Consider the following 7950-nt stretch of genomic DNA (forward strand, 5'->3'; position numbering starts at 1 on the left):
GAGGGGGCGGGGAGGGAGGAAAGGAGGGAGGGGGCTGGAGGGAAGGAGAGAGGGAGGGAGGAAGGGAAGGAGGGGGGCAGGCTTCCAGGCCCCCCTGGCAGCTTCAAAGGGAGCAATTTTCTTGTAGACGGCTGGGCTAGCTGCACCCACTCCCGGCTCCCCGCTCACATCCCCTCCTCCAGCACCCCCTCTCCCTGCCCCAGGGAACAGAGCGAAGGGACACACGGTCTCACTCACACAAGGACCCTGGGCGTCTCTGGGCAAGCCCAGCCTCAGAGAGTCAAACTTTCCACTGCCCAGATGGGGACACTGAGGCCCAGAAAGGGGTGGGAAATGGCTTTCTGGCCCTGGGCCGGGCAGAGGAAAGCGAGAGGGCAGAAAGGAAAGAGAGATGAGGGGGAGGGAGGCAGCCTCTGGCTGCTGGTCCAGCGAGTGGCCCTGGGATTCTGTTCTGAGCCCGCCCAGAACCTTGGGCAGCCTGGGCCCGAACAAGGAGGTGCTTCTCTGAGATCCGGGAGGCAGCTGTGTGGGTTTCGGGAAGGGCTTGATCTAGGCTCCTGGGAACTCTGGACACCCTCATCCCCACCCCCACACATTCCAGCCTTTTTATTTTTCCCTAAAAAAGAGGAACTTGTCCTATCTGTGTGACCTCCGGATGGGACTGAGCTGGGGGCGGCCGGGGCCGGCCCAGACTTGGGGGATCCTCCCTAGCTTGCCTGTCCCGGAGCTCAGAGAAGCTGAGTGGGAAAGCTGATTCAGAGAGAAGGAACCTAGCGAGTCATTCTTTTGCTCAATCTGTGCAGGTCCCCTAGGATGTGATAACCGCTCTGTGGGTGGGCACTTCCTTCGGGGCTCGAGCTCTGTGCTGGCCACTCACTAACTGGCCGGCCAGCCAAGCTTCCCAGGAAGAGGCTGTCCTCAGCCACTACACCCAGGCCATGACTGGAAGCGTGGCCACTTCCTGAGGACCCAGCGAGCCCAGCTCTATCTGCGGCTAGAGTCCAGGCCTCCCTGTCCACTGGGGTCCCATTCCTCCCCTGGCCCGTGTACCCAGCATGCAGCGGGGCCAGGCCAGAGCCAGCCTCTTTCATGGGCTGACACTGCAGGAGGGAGACTCTTGCAGGAGCAGCTTCCGAGAGACAAAGGTGAGAGTTGAGAGGGAGTGAGAAACCAAGGTAGGCCCAGCCGGTGTGGCTCAGTGGTTGAGTGCCGACCCATGAACCAGGAGGTCAATGTTTGATTGCCGGTCAGGGCACAAGCCTGGGTTGTGGGCTCGATCCCTAGTGTGGGGCATGCAGGAGAGAGCCGATCAATGATCCTCTCTCATCATTGATGTTTCTATTTCTCTCTCCCCCTCCCTTCCTCTCTGAAACCATTAAAATAAAATCAAAATAATAAATAAATAAACTGAGGTAGGCAGTGATGCTGAGATCTACACAGGAGACTAGGGGGCTGAGAGAGGAAGACGCTAAGGCAGGTGACACAAGACAGGACAGGATTCCGCAGAAACTGAAAGAGAATAGTGTATAGAGAGGAAAAGCTCAGCAGGTGGAAGCTGAGGGGAGGCCGAAGAGAAATGGGTCCAATGGATGGAGAACAGGGATGAGGTCTGAGGGTCCCGCCAGCTGTCATTCAGTTATTCAGTGCTCAGCCCAGGGCTGGCATGCAAGTGGGGTCTAGAAGGTTCTGCCTGGGCGAATGGCTGGGCCCAGGGGCTCCCCCCCCACCCTTTTAATATATAAATTTATTGATTTCAGAGAGGAAGGGAGAGGGAGAGAGAGATAGAAACATCAATGATGAGAGAATCATTGATCAGGTGCCTCCTGCATACCCGACACTGGGGATTGAGCCTGCAAGCCGGGCAGGTGCCCTGAACGGGAATTGAACCGTGACCTCCTGGTTCATAGATGGATATTCAACCACTGAGCCAGGCTGGCCGGGCAAGGCCCCCTTTCTTGCACCAACATCAGTTCAGGGGACTTGGAACACAAGGTGGCCTGACCGAGCTGTGGCGCCTGCCTGCCAGGAGCTTCCAGGCTGAGTCACGGAGAAGGGTGACAGGGTCCGGGTTGGGAGCTCTGGCTCCTTCTTCTTTTGGGGGGCAATGCCGACGCAAAAGGTTCGAACCAGGAGACTGGAAAGAACTCATGTCTTTCCAGACAAGGGGAGTCAGTTTGTCTGCTTGTTTGCTTGTGGTTTTTACTGTTTATTGGAGACGTATTCCAACATCTCTGGCAGTAGAAAGACTAATATCGCGAGGCCCATGCGGCCTCACCAAGTGCCAGCATCCTCAGTCATGGTCTTTCGGAGGAGAAAGAGGGTCCAAAACACACAGAGAACATTGTGCTCCATGAAAGTAGCCTGTCGCGAAAGACCACCGATTGTATGATTCCCCTCGAAACGTTCAGAATGGGCGCGTGTATAGGGACAGAAAGTAGATGAGTGGTCTCTTAGGGCCCGGGGAATGCGGGATGGAGGGGTGACAGCTAAAGGCATGAGTTTTCTTTTTGAGATGATAAAAATGTTCTAAAATGGACTGTGGTGACATTGTACACTCTGTGACTATACTAAAAACTCTTGATTTGTACATTTAAAATAGGTGAACTGTATGGTATGTCAATTGCATCTCCATAAAGCTGTTTAAGCCAAGCTGGCGTGTCTCAGTGGTTGAGCGTCGACCTCTGAATCAGGAGGTCATGGTTCAATTCCCGGTCAGGGCACATGCCCGGGTTTCGGGCTCGATCCCCAGTGGGAGGCGTGCAGGAGGCAGCTGATCAATGACTCTCTCTCATCATTGATGTTTCTATCTCTCTCTCCCTCTCCCTTCCTCTCTGAAATCAATAAAAATATATTTGAAAAAATAGAGCTGTTTAAGAAATGAAAGAAACCCATGTGAGGCATGCCCATTGCCCAAGGAGCCCCACCTGGCCTTGTGCCCCCAGCCACCCTCTGCTGCACCCTGCCCTGCTCTGGAGGCCGGGACGCCAGGGCTGCGCACAGCGCCAGAGGAATAGTGAAGAGGGACTTGTTGGTGGCAGAAGGAAGCGCACACAGCAAGGTGCAGAGGGTGTGGGGAGCAGGGGGGAGAATGTCACTGAAATTAGGTGGTCAGACCTAGTGGTGGGCTAGCCTCCATCTCCCCTGCACAGCCTGGCATCTTCCTGGAGGGAGCGTGGGGGTGGCACCCTGCAAGGGGCACAGATGCACCTTGGAGATCTTCCCTGTAGTTGGGGGATGCATCCGGGGCAAGATTTCTGTTCATACGGTTCCTGTGCCTGGAAGGCTCTCGTGTCTGTGGTTTGCAGTCTGCAATAAGCCGTGACTGCACGCCCGGCCCCAGGCCCACTGAGTCACTGGGCCTGGCCCTCTAATTTGGGGGCCACTCCCAGACCAGCCAGGCAGCACCTAAGTCCTGGGCTCCCCTCCCCCTCTCCCTCCTCCTCTCTGGGCCTCAGCTCTCTCTGCAACAAAGGAACAACTTGGACCCTAGCTGATGCCCACTGGGAACAGCATGTCCTTGCCGGCTGGTGGGAGGCCAGAGGACAGGGCTGGGAGGAGGCAGCAGGAGGCAGGGGAGGGCAGGCCTGGGGGGCGCAAGGCAGGAAGGAAGAGAAGGCATTTCCTGAGGCCCCAGGCTCTGGAGGAGGCCGGGGCACAGCTGTCTGAGCTTCAGAAGAATGAGAGGCGGACAGCGCTGGCCTGGTCCTGGTGGGCGCCTGAGAAGGGGTTGGGGTGGAGGGGAGGCAGAACCCATCCCCCATCAGGATGAGCCTGAGGGCGACCAGGATCCTCTCCCAGCATGCCCTGCACTTCTGGGACACCACCAAACAGGCCCCCTTAAAGCCACACCCTGGACACGTCCCCCAAAGGGCTTCAGAGGCCCGGGTGATCCTGCTGAAACCGGCTTGCCACTCAGCCCAGACTCCCCTCCCCTCTCCCACTGCAGGCGCCTTCATAGAAGGCCCTGCTGCCAGAAGGAGCCAAGAACTTGACCTGAGAAGGAGCTGAGTGGCTGGTCAGGCTTCTCGGGAAAACCCCCAGGCTGGCTGCTGGCTGCCTGCTCTCACATGGCCCTTGTGGGGTCACTGCTACCCCAACCCACTTCCTAGTACCAGTCTGGGGCCCCAGAATGCAGGGCAGGTGCGTCAATATAGGGAGGTGGTAGGAGGGGGCAAAGGGCAGGGGGCCCAGCTGGGCAATCCAAGGCCATTGCCACACTATAGGCCTGTGTGTGGAGAAGGGCCTGGGGTCAGCTGCAGCCTGTCCCCCAATAGCTGGCTTAAAGCTGTTTGTGCCCTGGCTTCAAAGCTAGGGGAGGCCCAGGAGAGAAGCGGGGCACCCGGAGGGCCGGTTTCAAGCCGTTGGTCCCCTGTAGGAGCAAAAACCGGCCCTTGGTTCTAGTGTCTGCAGGGCAGAGCCTGGGAGTCTGGGAGGTTGCCCAGTGGGCGGGGCTCCCAGGGGCTCAAAGGGGGACCTCTGAAGAGGTGGCAGCAGTGAGAGTTCCCCCTGAAATCCAGCCCACCCAGCTGCTGGTCCCATGAGCCTCTGGGGCCTGGACAGAGCCGCCAGCGTGGAGCTCCAGGGGCTCTCTGCCAGCCCCCTTCTGGGGCCTTCCTGGCCTCCTGGCCCTGCTAGGTCCGGCTGGCTCCCTGCTCACTCCCGCCTCTGCAAGATCGCTCCCCCTGTCTGTTCTTTCTGGTTCCCCACTGCTTTCTCGGCTCTCCCCTCTGCCTCTTTGTCTCATCCTTGGGCACTGAGTCCGTCAGCCTTGACTTCCACGGAGAGTGCATGTGCTGCTGGACTAGAAGCGACATGGTGACTGAGTGTGGTGAGTGATCAGAAGGAAATAGCGCAGGTTTAGGTGATGGCATGGGAAGGGGGCACATGGAGGGCTTCTAGGAGGAGGCGGCTCTCCTGCCTCCTAGCCCCTCCCCGGAGTGTCCGCATAGGACTCTGGCAAAGCCAGCCCAGCACAAGGAGTCTTGCCCAAGGGAGTCCCCTTACACTCCAGCCTCCAGGACAAATCCCCAAGCAGGAACACATCACACACACATCAAGGTCACTTCTTGAGCAAGTGGCCTTGCCCTGAACTCCGCTGAGATCTCTGAGAGAGCCCTCAAGGCTCCCAGGCACTGCAGCCCCTGAACCCAAGCCTGTGTCCTCAAGTTCATGGCCTTATGTGGGCCTCACTCACAGCTGGCGGGCTTCATCCACCCCCAATCTCTGCACTCTCAGGGGCCAGGCAGGGGAGAGGGAGGGCCAGGCCCATAGTCACCAGGGAGGCAGGCCCCCACCTCAGGGTCCCTGGAGGCCAGAGTTGGGACATCCAGGAGCCCCAAACGTATAACTTGTGCTCAGGGGACCCTCTGGGTGAAGGGGACTAGGACCATTCCCTGAGAGGCTCATGCTAACATGCTCAAGGGGGAGCCGAGTGGCTGTGGAGCGGCCGAGCCTCCACGATCTGGAAGCTTCCCAGTGCCGATGGCCGAGGTGTGGCCGGTGAAAGCTGGCACTCTCTATGCCAGAGCTTTTTTTGACCTTCCCTGAGGACATAATCACACAGTGGCTCTCCGCCCAGGGCTGCCAGGGCTGTAATTTCAGGGCCCGAAGGGGGCTCTGTGCAGGCTGGCCTACGACTAGCTATCTTTAGAGAGGCACGGTCTGGGTGTGGCCAGACGAGGGATGGTGGACAGGGACTGTGCCACGGGGAGGCATCCATTTGTTCACCGCCTTAGAAACCTGCGAGACACAGATGCCATGAGGCACCCCGGGGCCCCCATGGTCTTCCCCTGGGGCAGGCCAGCCCCTAGGAGCTGTGCTCGGATCTGCGAGCTGCCTGCAGGGTTAGGGGGCTCAGGTGAGGGCAATGGGTGAGGGTGGGTGCAGGGGAGGGGGGCCTTGCAGCTAGTGTGTCCTGGCCTGGCCCTGGGTGGCCGCCAGGGTGGGGGAGGCGTGGCACAGGGCATATGACCTTAGATGTATCCTTTGCCTCCCTCCGCTCCGTATGCTCCTTCCTGGGCCTGGGTCTCTGGATTTGGGAGCTGGAACCAAGCTTGCCACGAAGTGGGGTGTGAGGCAGCAGGAAGGCACGGAACCAAATGTGCAGGAGGCTAGGCAGGGAGACCTGCGAAGGTAGACCCTCAAGTCGGGGCATTGGGGACAGAGAGGAATAGGCAGGTTGGAGAATTTGGAGGTCCATGAGCAGGGCTCTGGGTCTGTGGCTGGGGGTAGGGGTTCAGACATGCAAGGTTTTTGTTGTTGTTGTTAATCCTCACCCAAGGATATTGTTCCATTGATTTTTAGAGAGAGTGGAAGGGAGGGGGAAAGACATAGAGAGAGAAACATCTATATGAGAGAGACACATTGATTGGTTGCCTCCCACACGTGTCCTGACCAGGGCCAGGGATCGCGTCTGCAACTGAGGTACATGCCCTTGACCGGATTTGAACCTGGGACCCTTCAGTCCGCGGGCCAATGTTCTATCCACTGAGCCAAACCAGATAGGGCAAGATGTGCAAGTTTCCATCAAGGTCCCTGAGAGGAGACATCAGTCCGGCCCCAAAGAATGCAACACTTCTTCCTGTCCTCATTGTCGCCCCTCACATTTGTTACATTGTGTTCCCCTCCCAGTCCCCACTGCCCCACCCCCACCCCCTCCTACCCTTGTTCCAGGGGCCCCGATGAGTGCCTCCCTACTTGCCATGCCACCTGACCCCAGTCACTCCTACTCTGTAGTCCCCATCACAGTTGCCAGTGTCCCCCCAGAGCCCCACCAATGGATCCAGCACCTGTCCTGAACGGGGACACAGTACCCAGCCCCGTGCAGGCATGCGTGAGCAGAGGATGGGGATTGACGCATGGGTGGAGAGGAGGCGGGCACCAGGTGACAGGCAGGCTCGGTCCTGCCACCAGATGTCCACAGCACTGCACTCCTTCGTCCTCCCTGGCTGGATTGCTGACTATCCCCTCTCACCGGGGGCACACCGTGGTGCTACTGCCACTGCCACTTCCCTGCCCCCAGCTACTGGCACCCCTAGTCCTGAGCTCCTGGCCCTCTGGGGGAATTGTCAGGGCTGGAGAGAGAGCCCTCACCCCAGTCATGTCCCCTTTGCTGGGCAGCCCCACCTACTGATGACAGGGGGATAGAAAGACCCGGTCCCCTTGCCCCAACTCAGGACCAGCTCAGGGTCGGAGCATAAGAGGGGCATGGCTGGGCTGTATCATTGGCTGCAGGCCAGCTTCTCCCTGGGCCACTCCTGCTCCTGTCCTCCCCTCCCGAGGTGGTAGCCCAAGAGCCTACAAGTAAACTCCCTGTAAGCTAATCCTCCCCTCAGCAGTTGGTTTCCCGGGAGGCTCTGCTGTCCTGGGTGCCTTGGGCCCGGCTCCCTTCAGGGGGGTCACCCAAGGATTCGCTTCTGGGCCTGGGTTCAGCCCACCTGCCAGCAGCCCCGAGGGCCTAGCAGCTTCCTGTCTGGGAGTGGAATTAACCTGGCCACTACCTGTGGGAGGCCTATTCCTCCATGCCCTGCCCTCCTCTGCCCTTACCCCTACATGGCAGCCATGTTACCCTGCCCTTCTCCTCCTAGTCCTTGGACCTCATCTGCTCAGGGAAGGAAGGAGCGGTGGGGAAGTGGGGGGTTCACCCAGTCCGGAGTTCCTGTGCTCCCAGGGCCTGACCTCTGTGTCTGTAGGGAAGGAGGCAGCTGGGGGGTAGCTGGAACAGGAGGGGTGGGGAGAAGGGGTCATGAGAGCTGGGAAAGTAGCAGCCTTCCCCATCAGGGCCAGCGCCTCAAGGGCTGCTGACCTCTGACCCAGCCCAAACAGGAAGTGCCATATCTGTGGGCCTAGGCCGGGTTGGAGAAGGAATGCAGGGATGAGTCCAAAGCAAACACTCCACCAGCTTCCCAGGCCTTGCCCCGCCCCCTGCCAGAGTCTGGCCTTTTCTCTGTT

At 59.1% G+C, this 7950-nt stretch overlaps 1 protein-coding gene across 1 annotated transcript in view; it reads right to left on the minus strand.

Annotated features, from left to right (window-relative positions):
* The window catches only part of BGN (biglycan), a 16230-nt gene extending 15818 nt beyond the window's left edge, over nucleotides 1-412 (minus strand). The window contains exon 1 of the mRNA XM_005886152.2: nucleotides 238-412. The gene's annotated coding sequence lies outside the window, so the exon portion shown is untranslated. The remainder of the gene's footprint in view (nucleotides 1-237) is intronic.
* Between the last annotated feature and the right edge of the window lie 7538 nt (nucleotides 413-7950).

Source organism: Myotis brandtii, unplaced genomic scaffold (assembly GCF_000412655.1).
Source record: "Myotis brandtii unplaced genomic scaffold, ASM41265v1 scaffold959, whole genome shotgun sequence".
NCBI classification, from domain to species: Eukaryota; Metazoa; Chordata; class Mammalia; order Chiroptera; family Vespertilionidae; genus Myotis; species Myotis brandtii.